The following is an 18,489-nucleotide window of genomic DNA, read 5'->3' as shown; positions in this document are numbered from 1 at the left end:
TGCCATTTTTCTCATTTTTGTGAGAAGTGTGGCGTTTAGGGAAACTTCTGGTGTCCTGATAAGTCTATTGCGCTCTTCATATTTCAGTGGACTTGACTGAAACATAGGTGAAGTTGTCTTATGCAAGGGCTCCACATGTAGCCTAGTGGGAAGTTTCTCCAGACCACTAAGGTTAATAGCAACAATACCAGTGTGCAGAGCTGCCTTGGGGCTGGTGGCTGGAGGCCTGTAGGTTGAGCTGGAACAGAGAGTCTCCAGTGTCATGGTGGGAGCTGTCTTGGTACCAGGGGACAATTTAGTTTTGCCTCAATTTTGTGGCTGCTGGAGGATTTCTTGGAGTCAGGGCTATGAACTTCTGCATCTCATCTGGAGATAAAATTGGAAAAATCTGTTTCAATAAAAAACAATACTGGGATCCACCTGGCTGGACTGGGATCCACCTGGCTGGAGAGCAGCTCTGTGGAAAGGGACCTGGGGGTCCTGGTAGACAGAAAGCTCAACATGAGCGAACAGTGGCTGCTGCGGCCAAGAAGGCCAGCAGGATGCTGGGTTGCATCAAAAAGCACATCAGCAGCAGAGATAAAGAAGTCATCATCCCACTCTACTCAGCGCTTGTCAGGCCACATCTGGAGTACTGTGTACAATTCTGGTCCCCGCTATACAAAAAGGATGTGGCCAGGCTGGAAGGGGTCCAGAGAAGGGCCACCAAGATGATCAGAGGACTGGGAAGCTGCCATATGAGGATAGGCTGGGAGACCTGGGTTTGTTCAGCCTTGAGAAAAGGAGGCTTAGGGGGCATCTCATCACCATGTACCAGTACTTAAGGGATAGCTACAAAGAAGATGGAGACCCCCTTTTTACAAGGAGTTACATGAAGAGGACAAGGGGGGATGGACACAAGTTGCTCTTGGGGAGATTCTGATGGGACATTAGGAAAATTTTTCACAGTGAGGACAGTCAACCATTGGAATAATCTCCCCAGGGAAGTGGTTGACTCGGCCACGTTGGACACTTTCAAGAGTCGTCTGGTCAGGGTGCTGGGCTATCTTGTCTAGACTGCGATCTTCCCAGAAAGGTTGGACTAGATGATCCCTGAGGTCCCTTCCAGCCTGGGATTCAGTGATTCTGTAATTAAAATCTTTTTCTTCCTACAGGAGACTGAGATTTCACATTTTCATTCATACTCTCAATGAAACCTGTGAAATGTTTGAGTTCCCAGTAGTAGGGAAATACTAAGTTATGACCAGTTCTGTGTGGAACTGTGATTTTCTTTTCCACTTTGGCCATGACTTCCTAGTTAATTCTCATTTTCATCTGGAAATTTTTAGGTCAGAGCTAGCTGAGCTGGACCAGGTGATTCTCCTTACTCTACTAGATGCATGCAGGCTTCTGGGGATCCAATAATTCCATGCCTGTTGAAAGATCTGTTTTCTGTCAGTATGTTTCTTTGCTCTACTAAGCTGTTGGGGTGCTCTGCTGGGTTTAATATTCTCAGATAGTGAGTCTCTGGTCTTGGTCAACCGGAAGTTCTACCAGGACAGTCAAATTATTCAGATACTGTTAATTTGCTACAAAAGTTTTGCTCTGAGACATACTGAAGTTTTTGGAAGGGTTCTCCTGATTTTTTAATTGGTTATAGTAGTAGTACTAAGTTCATTATTTTCAAAATATGGAACAACCCTCACTTTTTTTTTGTCCCGCCCCCCTCCCTCCCAATAGATACCTTTCGATACAAACATCAGCAAAATTTACATCTGACTGTATTAGTTTTACTATAAGGACAATTTTATATAAATTCTCATAATATAGATTCCAATATAAGACTTGGCTATCCTTTCCTTCAGAAAATGTTTTTCTGTGCTTTCTTTCCCAGCTTTATAATGTTGGGCAATCTGTCCCTTCCGAAAGTGTGCTGTTGGTATAGCTGGCTGTTACTTGTAATTATAGCCTTTCACAAATTAATAGCCTCCTTTGGATTGTACTCTACAAGAACCACGACTGATTCTGTGCATAGGGAGTGGTGAAACTGAGAACGCTGAAAATTTTCCTTCAAGAATACTATTGTGTTTGAAGGTTTTCACCATCAGCTTGCCTTGATATGATGAGGACCAATGGAAGGAGAATGGGAAAAAAAAACCCCAGCTTATTCAGGAGATAATGATATGAAAGGGGGAATTAGTCCTTCTAGTGTCTCATTGGAAAAACCCTGAAAACTGGGGGAAAGCGAAGCCTACCTCCTCTTCATTTTGAAGTAATCATTTTCATAAAAAAACACCCAGTCTTGCACCAGCTCTGTTGATAGCAAAGCTTATTGATTATTTCTCTGTATTCATGGTGCCCTCCTTGACCCCATTTAATTTGGATCCTGTGTAGGCACTTATCTTTGTGGTCACTGTGGTTTAATGTTAGTGATTGGAAAATGATACGCTGCTCCTGGAGTCTTATTTGCGGGCTTGCAGCCTCAGAAGCTGTTAGGCCCTATCACCTTTGGTCACCATCTCTTCTGTCCTATCTCAGAACTGATAAGCTTCCTGTCAATATGGTGATATCCAACAGCATATCATTGTGTTGTTGGAAAGAGACTTTCCATCATTTCTTATCCGGGTGTTTAAATTGTTTTGCCCATGCATGTGATGAAATGCAGGGGGCCTTCATTGCCAGCACCTCACAATTTCTGTAGGGTGTTTGTTTTCTTCCCTTTCCATATGCTGCTGCAGCAGCCATGTTTATTTTGTAGGACCGTAGTGAGTAAGCTCAGCTCTACTCACAAAAATCCTATGCATCCAGCTCTTGGCTGGAGACGGACAAAGCCCCGAATTGTGCTATTTGTGCTCAGAAGTGCTGGAGCAGAGCTGGGAGCCTAGGGGAGTCAAGGATTTGTTTAACGGCGGTGGATTTGGCCAGCATGCCGGCAGGAAGCGAGCCCGAGGCGCAGGCTCCCCGCGCGGGACGCAGTGCCGAGGAGAACAAGGAGGCTGTTATTAAAGCAGGGCCCAGCAGAGCAAAGGTAGCACTGAGAGACTTCAGAGAGGAGGTTGCTTCACTGGAGAAGCCATCCTGTGGCAATGAGCCCTGGGAGGCTGAATACACCATCAGAGAAGAAAGAATGAAGAAAGCTACTGAATGAAGTGACTTTGAAGCCACATTGTTATTGGTTTGGAAGTATCCCCTACAATACGGGTCTCCTGAGGAGTGTGTGTGTGCGGAGGACTACACCACCTTTAGTGATACCTTGGCTGGGTGCTGTTAAATAACGTTTTAAGAATCAGAAGACAAAGCATTATAGACTGGAGGGGCTGGGACTGTAAGCTCTCTGCGGCAAAGGACTCTTTCTTCCCCTGTCTGCAGGCTGCCTAACGCAGCAGGGGCCCTGGTCTGTCATTAAAGCTTACTCAGCGCTAGCTCAGTCCAAATCACCAATATGATGGTTGACTGGCAGGAGCTTTGGAGGGGAAAAAACGGCAATTACAAACTAAATGGAAGGGGGAAAATAATGGAAAAATGGAAGTTATAGAACAGAACTGACCACAGAATGGAAAGGGACTTTCTGGAAACCTAATAAAGCATCATTACCTTTGCTAGGAGTACATGAAGAACTGCAGCAGTAGAATATGAATCAGAAAAAGTGATGCCTGCCCAATGCCAGTTGCAGGCCTGGGATCAGATGCTACTGGCCTTTTTTATCAGCCTTTACTCTGTGTTTTATACAAAAAAAGAGGTGGCACTGAGGGGAATGTGCTGCTGTTTCTATATTCTGCCAGTTCCCCTTCTTCCCCTTGGTAGCAGCAGCATGCAAATATGTCTAATTCTATTTTTCTACCTTTTCCTGAAAGAAGGTAGTCTCCACCAATTCAGGATCCCCTGGGGTGTAAAAGGGTGTTGGGGAGAGGGGAAGAAGTTAATATATTTTCAGTTCTGTCTAGACAGTTTTTTATTTCATTTTTCCTCAGGAACATATATTCAGTGACCCGTCTTGCTTTTCCACCAGAGATCTGGTTACCTTGTAGCAGTTCAACATAGTTTTCTATTGGTATTTACCAAGTCATAAGAACCAGAGGTTGAAATAAATGTGCCTTAGACTACTTCAGCTGTAAGAATGTATTAAAGATCTTTTTTACTGTGAAATTAAACAAGGATAGATAACTCTTTACAATCCCTGGAATGAAGCCAACAAACGTGTTTCATTGCTATGGCTAGAAAGAAAAAACATCCTCTATAGAAATATTTTTGGCCAAAGTAAAAGAATTCAAAGAAGCAGAATTACTTTGTTCTTTGTATTAGATTAACAATTGAAAGGCAGGCAAAATAGGATGATTTGGTCAAAAAAAAGATCTTGGATCACTTTCACGAAACCACCCACAAACCACTAACTTGTCCCATGTACCTGCATTTTTTTACTGAATATTTGAAAAGAAAAGCTTGAAATGCCAACAATTATTCCTTTAAAAAAAAGGGAAAAGAAAAACCAAGCCATTAGCTAACTGCTGTGTGTCAGCTGGTGAGTTTGATCAGCAGTGCATTTTGTAAGGTTGTGCACTGTCATTATAATAGTTGATTGTCCCTCAGAAATAAAATAGCATGCATCTGATTGCAGAAGTTCAATAATAATATCAGATAGTGGTAATACATTGCAACCAGGGACAGTGAGGGAGCAGTCAGCAGTAGTAGTAAAGTACTATCTAATTGTCTATTTGAGGCCCATCTTGTCTCTCTTAATTTAGCCAGCTGCTGAGAATTGCTTTTATATCCTATTCCAGATATCTGGGTTCGGGTATGTCCTTTGACTTCCTCCATTCTGCCCATGTCTTCCTTAGCAGAGCTTATTGTGACTTTGAACTCTACGTAAGAAAGTCCTGCCTGCTTTACAAACTCTGGTTATTCAAACGCAATGGTTAAGCCAAGGATCTTGCTTTTTTACATGTGCATGGTCTAAATAAACTAAAAAATCACACTTTTAATCTAGGATACTGCTACTGGGATGACCCCCTTCTGCAGCCCTCAGTGTCTGATGCACAGCTATGCTGTGAGCTAAGAGCAGAGACTGTTTTTTGGTTGTGTGTTTATGTAGGCTGGGACATGGATTCCTATGCAGGGACAAAACTAGGTGAACAGTGATAATGCAGGGTGCGCCAGTAAATGATTAGTGTCTTGAAGTGTGAACTTTGCCTTTCTGATTGGCATCCCCCTTACCTTTCCTTCTACTTGCCCATACAACCTTGTTTTCCCTGGCCCTTGACCCTATAATTTTCTGGTTTGGCCTTTGGGGGTTGGCAGCACAGTTGGGTGCAGGGATGTGGGTTAGCCCTGACCCTGTCTGAGCCAGACAGGTATCAGCTTGCTCCCGTTCAAAAACCCTGTAACAGGGTGAACCCTGCTGAGAGAGAGGACTCAGCACAGGCGCAGTGCGTGCTAATGAGTCTAAATAGCTTCTGGAGTAAGTTCATGGCTTTCCAGCACACAGGGTGGAACGCGGTACCTCATGGTATCAGCACCTCCTTCACTGGGTCTGGTTTGCTGAAGCGCACGTTTCAGTGGGAAAGGGAAGAAAAATGGATAGATTTCTAGTTTCTTGCCCGTTCCTTCCACAAACAACCCTTCCCTGGAGCCTGCAGATTTATCACAGCTGAGAGGGAATTCTGTGGCAGCTTCTTATTAAAATATTGGCAGCCTATTACTGTTCCTTATAAATGATGCAGATGGATCACCGACTGAAACAGTGCTGAAAGGCAGCTCTGTCTGAGGTGAAACACTCTTTGTCCATCACTGCTACCTGCACTTTCCCTCACCAGAAAGCAGATTTTAAAATATTTTTTTTTATTTTGCCTACCTCAGCAAATCAAGATCCTAAAAGTTATTTCAGAGGCTCTCTTATCTTTTAACAAATATCTATGGTCTGTAGCTGTCCTGACCTTGAATTGGTTACCTGTGCATTTCTCACATCAAGATTAGATTATTGCGACTCCCTCCTGACAGCCTGGCCTGATAAGACCCTGTACAATTTCCAGCTGGTGCTGAATGCTGCTGCCAGGCTCTTGTAATAGAGAGATGATCTCCACATTTCACCTCTGTCCAAAGCGCTGTGTTATTTGCCAGTTAAGCAATATATCGACTTGAAGAGTTCCTTGTTAAAGATGAACTGCACTTTTTATCTACACTCACGCACGTGTGTGCTTTGAGAAGTGAGATGAAAGCACGGGTAGGTGCTGACTGCCCCATATAATGATGATAGGAAGGGCACTTGGCACCTAACCTCACATTACCCGCATTACTGACAGAGTATTTGCAGCTCACCTTCACAAAGGTTGGCATCAGTTCAGCCTATTTTTTCCTCTATCTTTTTAATTTCCTCACCCAACAGTAAAAACCTGAATTGATATCAGCTATGCCTATAAGGTCCTGGGGGCCCTGCACTGCTGACTGGTAGCTCCTGTTTTTCACAAAATTGGAAGCAGGAGACTGCTGCCATCGGAGACGGAAGCAAGAGATGCTCTGTGGCTAAATGCAGCAGTTTCTGTACCCTGAGCTACAGAGCTAAGCTTGCACACAGCCTGCTTTAGCAGACGTGTGTAGATCATCATATGCCATACACGTGGTGTGTTACTACAAACACTGTGAGGCTGCAGGAAACTACTAAGTGCCAATAGAAAAATGAGTAGCAGGGGGCCTTACAGGAGAAAAAAAGTGGCGGGGATGGTTGAAATATGATATTGTGCACAATCTAATAAAAACAAAGGTAGGTGAAGGACTTCTTTAATTCTTAGCACTTAAATATTCCTCTTTTTTTCTGTATTTAAAAGTATTTTCAGCTTCTGTGATTGGTTGGAAAAAGGAGACATGTTTTCATAAGGAAGCTGTTGATGACCTTTCTTGATTTTTTTTCTTTAGAACTATAATTTTTTACATCCTTGATATATGGGGCATATTGAGGAAAAGGAGGAACTGCATTCTTTCACAAAAGATTATCCTCCCTGGATAAAAAGTAATCCACAAGCTGACCTGTTTCCTTCCTGCTCCAGATAGGCTAAATGAACCTCACCCCCAAATGGAGGGATTAACCCCTCTTCCAGTCTGCTGAGGAGTTGGTGGATTTTCCATCACCAGAAACTTTCAAATCTTTTCTTAAAAGACATGTTCTAGTTTAAGTAATTTTTTATTGAAACAGTGGTCAGACTTAAAGGTAAAAGTGTATCCTCCAGGCTTTTCAATCTCTGATAATTCTGTAAAACACTGGTGACTGAGACAAAGTGGATGCTTCTCTCCTATGCCTCACTGGCTCCAGAGGACACCCAGCCTTGACAGGACTGAGCTAGAGGCTATGTTACATTCAGTATCACTGCTCTGTGATTGTACGGATGCAGGTAGCATGAGTCTTCACTGAAACTGAATTTTGCTGTCGTATCCAGGAGGCGTTTTGTGTTCTTACCTAACTTTATCTGGGAACTTTCTACCTGCCATTAGCTGCAAAGGTAAAAGTGAAATACCACAGGGCTTCAGGGAGTCACTTCTTCCTCTTCAAGGTTGGAATTCTGCAAGGGAGGAGGGATTTTGTGTTGCTTTTGTTGTTTGAATTTTAAGAGTAGACAGGGTGGTTGGTGTACTACAGATGGTGAGATGGTCATTGGTGAGATTCTTTATCCCCTGCGCTTATGCCAGAGACCAAAATTGTGGTAGGGAGAAATCAGCAAAAATTATGTGGAGGTGCTTTGCATTAACTTCCTTAGCCTACCTTTTGCCATTTTCTGTTGCTTTCACAATCCAAAGACTTCTTCTAAATATTAAAAAAAAACAAAAAAAAAGAGAAATGCTTCCAAGCAGATGAGCTCAATCTGTTTGAAAAAACATCGTGTTCACAAAGCATATGCATGGTACTCAAAATAGCTAATTTCTTTTTAGCAATGATAGCTCTAGAATGCCCTTGACCTTCCAAAGAGCAGAGAGTTGTACTACTGCAGTATATAGGATTTTAATATTAAAAGAGGTTAAATAGCAGAAAGTGAAAAGCTCTTTGCTTCCTCTTTGGTATGAAGTGAGCTAATGCCAGCAATTTCCATGGCAACTGCAAACAGACCATCCTGTTCACTTCCATGTTATAAATAAAACAAAAATATTCTCTAAATTACATGCTGTGCCTACATGTATTTGCTATCACCACGTTCAGCAGACGTTGGGAAATATTTCCGTACATGATTTGTTAGAAAAGATTACAAGGTTTATGCAAGCTAAATAGTCTTGGTGGGCTATGTTCCTTTAAGGAAATAATAAAAATAACCTCAAAACATTGCTATTCTCTTCACTGCTGATATTCTCTGAGTTTTGCAAATAATTACAAGTCCAAAACCAATAACTTACCAGCAGCTGGTGTAAACAACAATAAACTTGCAGTAGCATAATTTTAAACAGGAACAAAAGTAATTTTAAAAAGGGTATGCGATGACTGGGACTTTCGCCTTCATATTTCTGATTGGACACACACAATGACTGGAAGGACAGTTGTTTTGTCTTATTTTTGCACAGATTGCAGTGGACCAGACCTACATTGTATGTTCTCTCTGTTTTCTAAATCTAAAATATAACCTGTTCCGGTTTACAGCAATTCTTTAGGCATGGGCAAGTTTTCATCCTGCCCTTCTTTATGTCCATGAAGTTGTTTTTCCCATGTGTACAGCTGCAGGGCTCAGATGAGGCTTTGGAGCAAGGGATAAAGCATGAGAACTTCTTGCGCAAAAGCAGCTCAAGAACTTTTCTCCAAATTCCTCGGCCCCAGCTTGCATTCAGTTAAAGGGCGGGCCCTGCAGAAGCATCTGGGGTACTGCTCACTCGCAGCATTACTCCAGAAGTGGAGAGCTATTTTTTGAGTGTGGGGTGACCATCCCATATGCCACTTCCCAGCCATAAAAGAAGGGTTGGGAGATGTGAGAAGAGCTTTCTGAGACAGCTGCTTCCATTAACTGCTCCTTGAAGCCTGAGGTAACCTTGAAGGAAGAACCCATACTGCTAAAAGCAGAAATATGCATTAGGCTGAACCTGTCACTCTCTGTAGGGTTTTTGCTGGGACTGCCCTGTCCATTTGCAGCTTGTTCAGAATTCAGCAGTGCAACTGCTTGCTGGCCAGAGCCATTACCATCCTATTGTGCTTACTCTGCATCCTGTCTGCTAGCTGAGTGTGAATGACCAGATCATTTGACATTATTGGGTTTTAAAAGCACTTATGAGTACTGGCCTTGCCTCTTTTCACACCCATGTTTCTCAGGCTGTATTATATCAGCAAGTACATGTGCTCTTATCTATATGTTGAGCTAGCAGGAGATGTAGGTCTTGCAAAGGAGACTCTTGTTTCCACTTGTGCCATCAAATTATCCATCTCCTAACTCAAAATGAAAAAAAATCTAATGATTGGCCTGTCCTGTTGCTTTCAGACAGAAATATCTAAAAATATATTATCCTTCCTGTGTATGTGAATGTTTCTTGTTTTTTCAATCACTTTATTACAAGAAGATGTTAAGTCAGGTTTGGTTGCTGAGGTTAGTTGCTGTTTACTGTGCTTGTATGTGTGTAAAGAAGGGCACAGGTAGATATAGATTTATTTTTGTATCATGTATTTTAATTCCTGTTAAACCTTCTAAAGGTTGAACAGAAACATGTAAATACAGCATAATAATAAACACCTCAGCATAGCAGTGAGGATTTAATAGATTCTGTTTATTGAAGATGAATTTTTTTCAATTAAAATTGCAGGCAAGATTTCTAATTACAGTACAATTTATTTCAAGTGTATTTTGTGCTGTTAAAAATCTGTGTAGTGGACAGTGCTGCACTTGAATCAGAGCTGGGAATCCAGCCAGAAATGTGACCTCCTTGATCCCTCCATTCTGAGTTTTTTAAAAACACAATTGAAGGTGAGGCGGAGAAGGAAATGTCTCCATTTTCTGTATTGAGTGTTGAATCCTGCCTCATCCCAGGCTTGGCTCAGCCACCTCAGCTTCCACCTTGTCCTTATTTACACTGGAGATCCCTACTATTGACACTAAAGATCTCTGCAATGCTCTTGAAATGATGCTGACAAGTTTAACCACTTTTGTAGTGTCAGACACACCTTATGCTAGTCTGTGAGTTTACAGCAATTTTTAAACTTAAAGGAATAGGGAGATGGCTGAGGAGCTCTGTTAGTGCTGTACCTTCAGTAGGGAAGGACCTTTCCATGTTACTTACCTGTGCAACATGAAGGCACTGTGGTAAAGACACTTGGTGTTTGGCCAAACTGGGGTCACTTTTGGGGCTCCATTAGGGATTCCAGTCCTGCACCTCTGTGCAGAAGATGCTCTGTCACACCAGTCTCAGTGGTTTGTATGAGGTAGATGGTCTCCTGATGCCCCAAGCTACCTGTGAAGTGGTGGAAGATGGGAAAATATGGCCTGGATGATGCTGCAGGGTGGATCCAGCAGGGCCATAGGTGTGCATGGGGAAAGAAATTTCAAATATTGCCCATACCCTTCTCCACTGCTTCCAAACCCATTGTTAAGGCCCTGAGGGAACTAATAGGCCTTAATGGCTCTGACCAGCCTCACTTGGGACCCACACCCTTGTCAGGGACTCCATTTAAGCTCAAGCCTGGGGCTTTACCATCTGCAGGTAAAGCTGCTTCCTAGGTGGGCCTTTGTGCTATGTTGTAGGTACCTGGTATCATAGATGGACACCCTAAATGCATGTTGTAGATTGCCTTTATGCCTGTACTTGGCCCTGTCTCCTGGATGGACTTTGGACCTGTCTTGCAGCCTGTTCTCCTAGCCTTGTCTGTGGCCCTGTCTCCATTTGTCCCTGACTAGATGCCCTGGTAGGCCCCTGGAACTGGTGCACTACCTGCCTGCTCTAGGACTGTTGATGGACTCTGTTATGAGTCCCCATCTTTGCCCACCATGTTCAGACTCTGTGGGAGTGTGCCCAGTTGGTGAGGGCACTGCCTGGGCTAGGGTCACCCTTGCCTCATGGGCTGTCCCCACCTCAGGGAGCAGTCATATCTTGCTGCTCCCTGATGCTGGCTGTACAGAGGTCTCTGGTTCCATCATTCCCAGCCAAAGTGCTGTCCGTGCCAGCCTCAAGTTATGCCTCCTGAGGCATGTCTACCATAAACCAGGACCTGTATGTCTAACTTCCCAGCCCATCTCTACCACAGTTAGAGGGAGTAAGAGTTTCAGATCTCGGCATGTTTTCTCCCCTTCTGGCATTGTCACTTCTCTTAAAAGACCAAACATCTATATGTATCTCTTGCCCTGGAGTCAATGCCCCTGGGCAGAAGGATACAGCATCCTGCCTGGGCTGTTCCTCCTTTGCCAGGTAACTGTGTTTTGTTACCCCCTACATGGAGTTCTCATCTTTGTATTATGTGGTTGGGGAGTGGAGGTGACCTCTGGTTCTGTATCTTTATTTGGGGAGATGTAAGTAATCGACATGTCTCAGTGGGCATCGGGGGAAAGGAAAAAAAAAAAAAGGATCCTTCATGCCTTTCTGGTTGCTAAGAGACAGATGCTTAAACTTTGAAAGACTCCATGCACGCAGGGGATATTATCCTGGCAAATTGGACTTTCAAATCTGGCAGCAAGGGAAAAAAGGTGATGTCCAAAAAATAGAGGGCATTTAGGTGATTTGATTTCAGAGACATCTGTTCTCCTTTGCTAGGAGGGCAGGGGGCTGCTCCAGTTAGTGAACATATGTGACCACATTATGTATAATAAGTTTACTTGTGAGCGTTTTGCTGCTATGTGCACAGCTTGGCCAGGTGACCCCCTTTCTCTCCTTCTTTCTGGCCCAGTTAATTTTTAACTCAGCTTTTGTGTACAAAGCTTGATTGTGTAGTCAGGCCATGTGTAGCACTTGCTTTGAAGCCTGGAACAGGTTTGCATGCAGATGGAGTGCATGATCGAGTAGTGGTTTGAAGTTTTATACCCATGGGACCTACAAGCCTCTCTTGCAAGAGCCTTCCATTGACTGGTGCAGAAGGCTGAAGCACAGAGCCTGCTCATCTGTAGCATTCGTGTCTGGAATAGCAGCTGCCTCCCTTGCTTGCTTTGCTATAGCTGCTCTGACCATATAACTTTCTTCAAAAGAACTGCTGTTGATTGCCTGCCAGGTGAAACTTTAGGAAGGCCGCTATAAAGACTGTGACCTCTCGTCTTTTTTATGTTTAGACCCTCTGTGTCACGTGGTGGCAGAGGGGTAAATGTTAATGTTATTGTATTGATTGTGTCAGCAGCCCTGGGATGATCATGGCACAGTTTGCAGAGGGCTCTGAGCCCTCTGTGCACTCCTTGGCCTGTAAAATGGACTGGGAGGTTGGTGTGTGCTTCAGACTGATACAGAGAAGCCATGGTGCTCTCATTGCCACTTCTGTGCTGCAGGATGTCCTGCTTGCACACTGCTCTGCTGGTGTGCCCTGGGCTACAGCTGGCCACGCAGTGCTTGCATGACCTTGTTGAACTAGTTGTAAGGCTTGTGTTTGCAGCAGTGAAGAGGGAGATAGGGATCTGGGGCTGCTCAGTCCTGCAGTGCCCTGGGGGCAAGGCTTTCCTGTGCTCTGACAAACCACGATGCTCTTTCAGAGAGAAACCTGTGGAGCTGTAGCTGCCAGTGCTTGCACACAAAGTGTTGGTGGTACCAGTTGTTCAGTGGTCAAATGGTGGTTTCAATCTCAGCCACAGTTCACTGAGGGGTGCCCCTGAGTGTGTTGTGCTTAACTTGAAAGTATGGAAAGGACTCCTCATCGCAGAGGTGTCAATGTGAATTCTGCCACTTGTGCAACATGAAACACCTACACTACGTACAGGCTTTGAGTGCAAAGACTTTACCTTGCTGGACTCAGACAGCCACCTTCAGTCTTTTTCTTAAAGGCACAGGAAAAGACAAAACCAAATATATTTGCAATATAAAATATAAAGAATATAAAAATATTATATTGTAACAGTACCTGTGGTTCCCGTTCCTTCTGATTGCAGTAAATTATTTAAGAGGACCCACCCTCTTGTTTGCTGGCCCTTTTGAAGGCATTAAAGAAGGTAAAAATGGTGTTTTGGAGGAGGAGGTTAGCTGAGATGGACTAGGATTACTCATGCTCTGGGAGCCTGATCCTGCTTCCTTCCAGACTAATGTGCCAAAAAAAGAGGGGGAAAAAAGCAACCTGTGAGGAGACTGCTACCTCTGATACTGACTGCTACTGACCCTCACTTGTAGGCCTGCCTGATATCAATAGTCAGGCCTGTACCTGCTAACTGTCCATCTTGGTTTTGGGCAAGCACAAATCAGATCCAGGCTGAGCATCACATCAGAGAGCTCCTGAGGTTGAGAGGTTATGAAGCTAAATGCAGGCCTTCTCTCAGGCTGGTGCTACCGCCAGCAGTAGAATTAATGTTAATTTTACCATTACTAAATTTCTGAGATATTGCCTTTATGCATCTCACAAGCTCACAACAGCTTTGGAGAATGACCAGTATTGGCCACATAAGCTAGATGCTTTCTATTTAATTTGCTAAACAGAAAACAAAAGAAAAGGCAGAAAATACATCAAAAGTGAAAAGGCAATGCATGAAAAAGGGAATAGGAAGGGGAGGGGTGATTTTAGCCAGTGTTTGTGATTAAAGCTGAAGCTGAGAGCTGAAGTCAGAGGCCCTTCCTGAGCCTGTTTCCTTTCAAGATCAGGACAAAGTTCAGCTGTGTCATGGTGGACCAGAGACTAAAGGAGGAGATGAATAACATAGGCTGTGTGGTAGAGTTCATGCTTTTCAGGTCACCTGTCCTCATGGGACTAGTGTTGGATAAGGTAGTCTACAGAGTGGTGACAGACCCATCCTGTTGCTAGTTTGCTCGCTAATTTACAGCATACCCAGTTTGGGCTTGTCACTCTGGTCCCTGCCCTTCCTGTTTACCAGGTGTGATCTAAACTCAGCCTTCTCTGAGCAGAGTCACTGACCTTCCTGTTTAGGTGAATTAAACCAGTCAATAAATTAATGGACTTTTCTGTGCAAAATCACACAAGAGACTGATTTTCATTTCTGTTGGACAACAGACAGTGCATGGCCACATGTTCAGTCTCACTCTTGATGCTGTCCTTACTCCTCAAAGAGCTCTGCATTTTCACCTGGAGAAGAACCAGCCCAAAGCATTCTAGTTTTCCAGGAAATTAAGACTCAGAGCCAAACTTTTTAAGGCAGTGTCTTCTCCAGCTTTTTTTTTTTTTTTTTTTTCCTCTGCTGCCTAATTGGAATCGCTTGTCAGTATGCATTCCTAATAGACTTTTCTGAACACAGCTCCTGAACCCTACATGGTAATGTAAAACTATTGCTCTGTGCTGTCTGTAACAGATGGGAAATGTAATTTTCTGTGTCCTGTGACAGGGTCTGCTCACTATTATATGAACAATGAGAGAAGAAACATAAAAGGTGCAATGTACATTTATTTCCTGACACCTTGTTTAAAAAGGCAATGGGCCCAATTCTTACTCACTGTAAGAGCTGCTGGGAGCACTTTGGTGTGAGATACCTCCAACACGAAAGGAGAATTGCCTAACATGACTTATTTTTTATTATACTCTCTAAATTTCTCTCACCTTGGGCCTTTTAATCTAGCTTGTCAATCAGGCAGCTTTGAGTACTGACATGCATTTATCAGAGGGTGGGTGACAAGGTGATTCCCACAATTAAGTGAGTCTCAGGACGTTTGTTCTCAGAATCCCTTTAGCCTGAAGTTTTTGCTTCTGTCTCAGACCTGAAAATTGCTGTGGGCCCTTCTTCAGCTGCATCTGTGTGCATGTGAGATTTATTTATTTATTTATTTTTATTTTTCCAAGACAACTCTTCCTGCAAATCTGCCTCATTCACGTCTGAGGCTGTACCAGGAGAAGACCTATAAAAGATACTTTTACTAAGGGGAACATCTTCAGTGTCCATCTTTTGACTCAGATCCTGGAATCTGTTGGGATGAAAACAGTCATCTGATGAAAGTGGATGGTGTATTGCTTCTAGGAGGCAGTTTGTGTCTTGTTATCAGGACTGTTATGTTAAAAGCACTGGTGATTCAGACCAGCAAGACTTATTAAATATCAAGCAAAGAAGCCTTAACTAAAGCTAAATAAACCAGACAACTAAAACACTAGTAGCTCATTTTTGTTCGCATTCTGCAGGTACTGAAGTAGCTTGAATGACAACCTTCAGAGAACTGAAAGAATCCAAGTAATGCATTTTCCTGTTGGACAATGCCTTTCCTCTTCTCCTTCAGTGTGTCCTTTTCTGCTTCTGACCCATTTGCTGGCAGTAGGTCATGTATAAAGTCTCTGGTATCCGATCTTCTGCTATCCTCTTACCTTCCCTGCCCCTGGCATGCAGATCATTGTGCTATCTGACCCTGTTTGAAGTTCCAGTGTGGTGGACTCCATTTCCCTATCAGGCCTGCCAGTCTAGCTGGTTTCAGCATTTCAGTAATCTTCTGTGTGGGTTGGTGCATTACCCGTAAGGAGTGGAGTTTCGTGCTGGAGCTATTATGCCCTACTTATTTTTAATCCCTCTCCACCATCAGCGCCTTTGCCAAGAATTGGAGTCAAGCTTTGCAAGCACTGCTTTGTTCTTGCTTATACCTTAGGTAACATCTGTATTAGCATTTGTATATTGATTCCTGGTGGAAGGGTTTACAGGCCAGATTTTGTTTAAAAAGCAAGAGCTGTTTTCCAATAATAATTCCTTTGCTTACAAATATACACCCAGACACCCACACACATAAGCACACACAAACACACACTTGGGTTTTGGACATGCTTACAGCAGTTCCCTCCAATCCCTCAAATCCTTGTTTTATGGGAAAATGAATGATCAGAATCAGAATGGATTCTGATCAGAAGAAGGGAATTCAACCCAATGGTATTTGAAGGCCTTTTAAAACCAGATATGGCTAATTTGAAAGCCCAAGCATTTCAGTTATCAAGTGCTTGACTGATCGTATTTCTTAGTCTCAGCCAAGGCCCACATAATAAAGTTGCTGTGTAGGTATTAGCCTTTCCCTTTGCAACTTTTTATTTTGCCCAGGATGAAGCCATAAACATTGTTCCTTTGGCTCCTGTTTCCAGAGGGAGGTAACATCTATTGTGAAAACTGCCCTTTTAGGGTGGTGCTGGCTGCAGCCAGATGTGCATTACAGTGCCACCACAGTTGTGCTGTGACGTGTCACATCATGTACTGGTAATTAAAGAGTAAGCTGTTGGGTCACCCTGGTACACTGAGCCACTTACTAAGTTTTCCCTAGGAGGGTTTGATAGCTACCAGCCCCTCCATATAGAAATCAGCATACAATTTTTAAAGCCTTCCCTTCCCCCATTTCCTCATGTTGCTGAGTGTTTATTTCTAGTTACTAATGTAGGAGTGTTGGGGAGGAAGGGAGGGAGAACAGCATAAAACCCTAGCTGTTTGTATTTCATAGATCTAATTACTGTACCTTGACATCAAAATGTATACAGGCATGTGAATATATATTAGAGTTAGGCAAATACAGCACAAATATCTTTGTGTATGTCCTTCCAAATGAGCTAAAACAACTGAAGTTTCAATGATTGATTTTCTAGTATATGCAATTGTAGCCTGGTTTATTAGTTTATTTGTGAACAGCTGAGCAAGTAAGGTTTTATCTCTTCATAATTTCTGGAGAAAGTAGAAATTGTAGCAAATTAACGGTAAATAATTATCCATGAGAGTGTTTGTACAACAAATGATATTATCGCCTTTCTGAAATTTACTTGTAACAGAAAGAGTTTATAGGGGAAGAGTGAGACCATGGATCTACCCATGGTTAGTGACAAAGTTGGGAACATGCACTGTCCCTCACCTTTGACAGTGTATTATTTGTACTGCTCTGGCAGAAAAACAAGATCCTTTTCCATTCAAGAGACTGCAATATTTCCTAAAACTTTTTTAGGCATTATCTGTTCTCATCCCCTTTGGTTGGTGGGTATAATTAAAGTCAGTGTCTTTTCATGTAACATGAAATGAAGCTGAGGAACTCCTTGCTGCAGAATGTTCTAGTTTCTGGAAGTTTATATAAGTTATGGAGAGACTGGGCAAGTTCATGGAAAATAAATCCATGCAGAGTTATTAAATGCCAGTGAAGTACCTCCTCCTCTGAAAGTCTGAGACTCAAGCTGCTGGTGATTGCAAGAGTGCTCTTGAAGTGTTGCAGTACCCTGTTTTTTAACTTCTTCCCTATATATCTGCTGTAGGCCACTGATGGAGACAGGTTACTACCCTTCCCTGTACAGCCTTTCAATCCCTGGACCCCATGAGGGAACCGTGAGGTCTGCTAGTGAAGCTGGGATGAGTGAGCTGTTGTGTCCAGCCAGCACACACAGGCCACTATACAAGGAAATATTTTAAATCTTGTATAGCCCCTTCTGGGGCAGGTTTACTTCCCTCTTGGATCAAGGCAGACTTGAACAGACTGTTTGTGAGCAAGTTACAAAACACAGCTTGCATTCCTAAATGGATTTGTTACATGTTTAAGAAAATAGAATAAAAGTGATGAAAATCACTGCCTTGGCTGGTAATTTGTGATCAGACAAAAGGGTTAAGATCTTGGAATACTGACTTGTTCACCCAGCTGCAGTGCAAATGCAGACACACATAAAACATGTCAATGAATATTTTATTCATATTAAGACATCAACAAACCCCATGTGTTGCACAGATAATATAAGGGACCAACGTGCTGAACAGAGATGACTTGTTGTTGCTCTTTAGGTTTGATTCCACCCCACTTAAATCAGTAAGAATTTTGCTACTGACTTTGGCAGAACCAGGATTTTCATCCTGAAATATCAAACCGCAGGAATTCATGCACCTATCTTTACTTTGTCCAGATTGGAAACAAAATATTTCTTTTAGTCGTACACAGAGGTGATGCATTCCTAATGGCTCATCAGTTTAAATTTCCTCTCATGTATTCTAACAGCAGAAAAAAAAAAAAGAACAATGGAGCAAAAGTAGTATGTTGAATTAATAATACAATTTATACCCTTAAAGGAATTTAAAGATATCTTTCCATAGAAATTACTTCAGAAATACATCAGAGGCACAAATTAGGCCCTCTGAGGTACGAGTAAATGTGAGGATGCAACACATGGTAATTGAATCATGTCATTTCATAGACATGGAGGTGATCAAAGCATTAATAAAAACTGCAAGGTCACCTTGAATTGAGGATTCAGTTTCAAGTGTTAAATGTTTCTCTCAAACACTTATCTTTGGCTTGTGAGACTTACAATAACTTGGGAAAATTTTGTCCCTGTGCATGAATCACCATTAGTTCAGAGAAATATAAGGCTGAGTATGTGCCTATACATCCCACTTGATGCAGCTGACCTAGCCTACACGGGGCTCTGAACAAGCTAGCAGAAAGGATAATAAGGTATAGCTAAGGGATAGGTCAAGCTGATCCTGCAGGATTCTTGGCCCAATTCTTTTCCTG

The sequence above is a fragment of the Phalacrocorax aristotelis genome, chromosome 9 (assembly GCF_949628215.1).
Source record: "Phalacrocorax aristotelis chromosome 9, bGulAri2.1, whole genome shotgun sequence".
Taxonomy (NCBI): Eukaryota; Metazoa; Chordata; class Aves; order Suliformes; family Phalacrocoracidae; genus Phalacrocorax; species Phalacrocorax aristotelis.
This window is presented reverse-complemented; position numbering follows the sequence as displayed.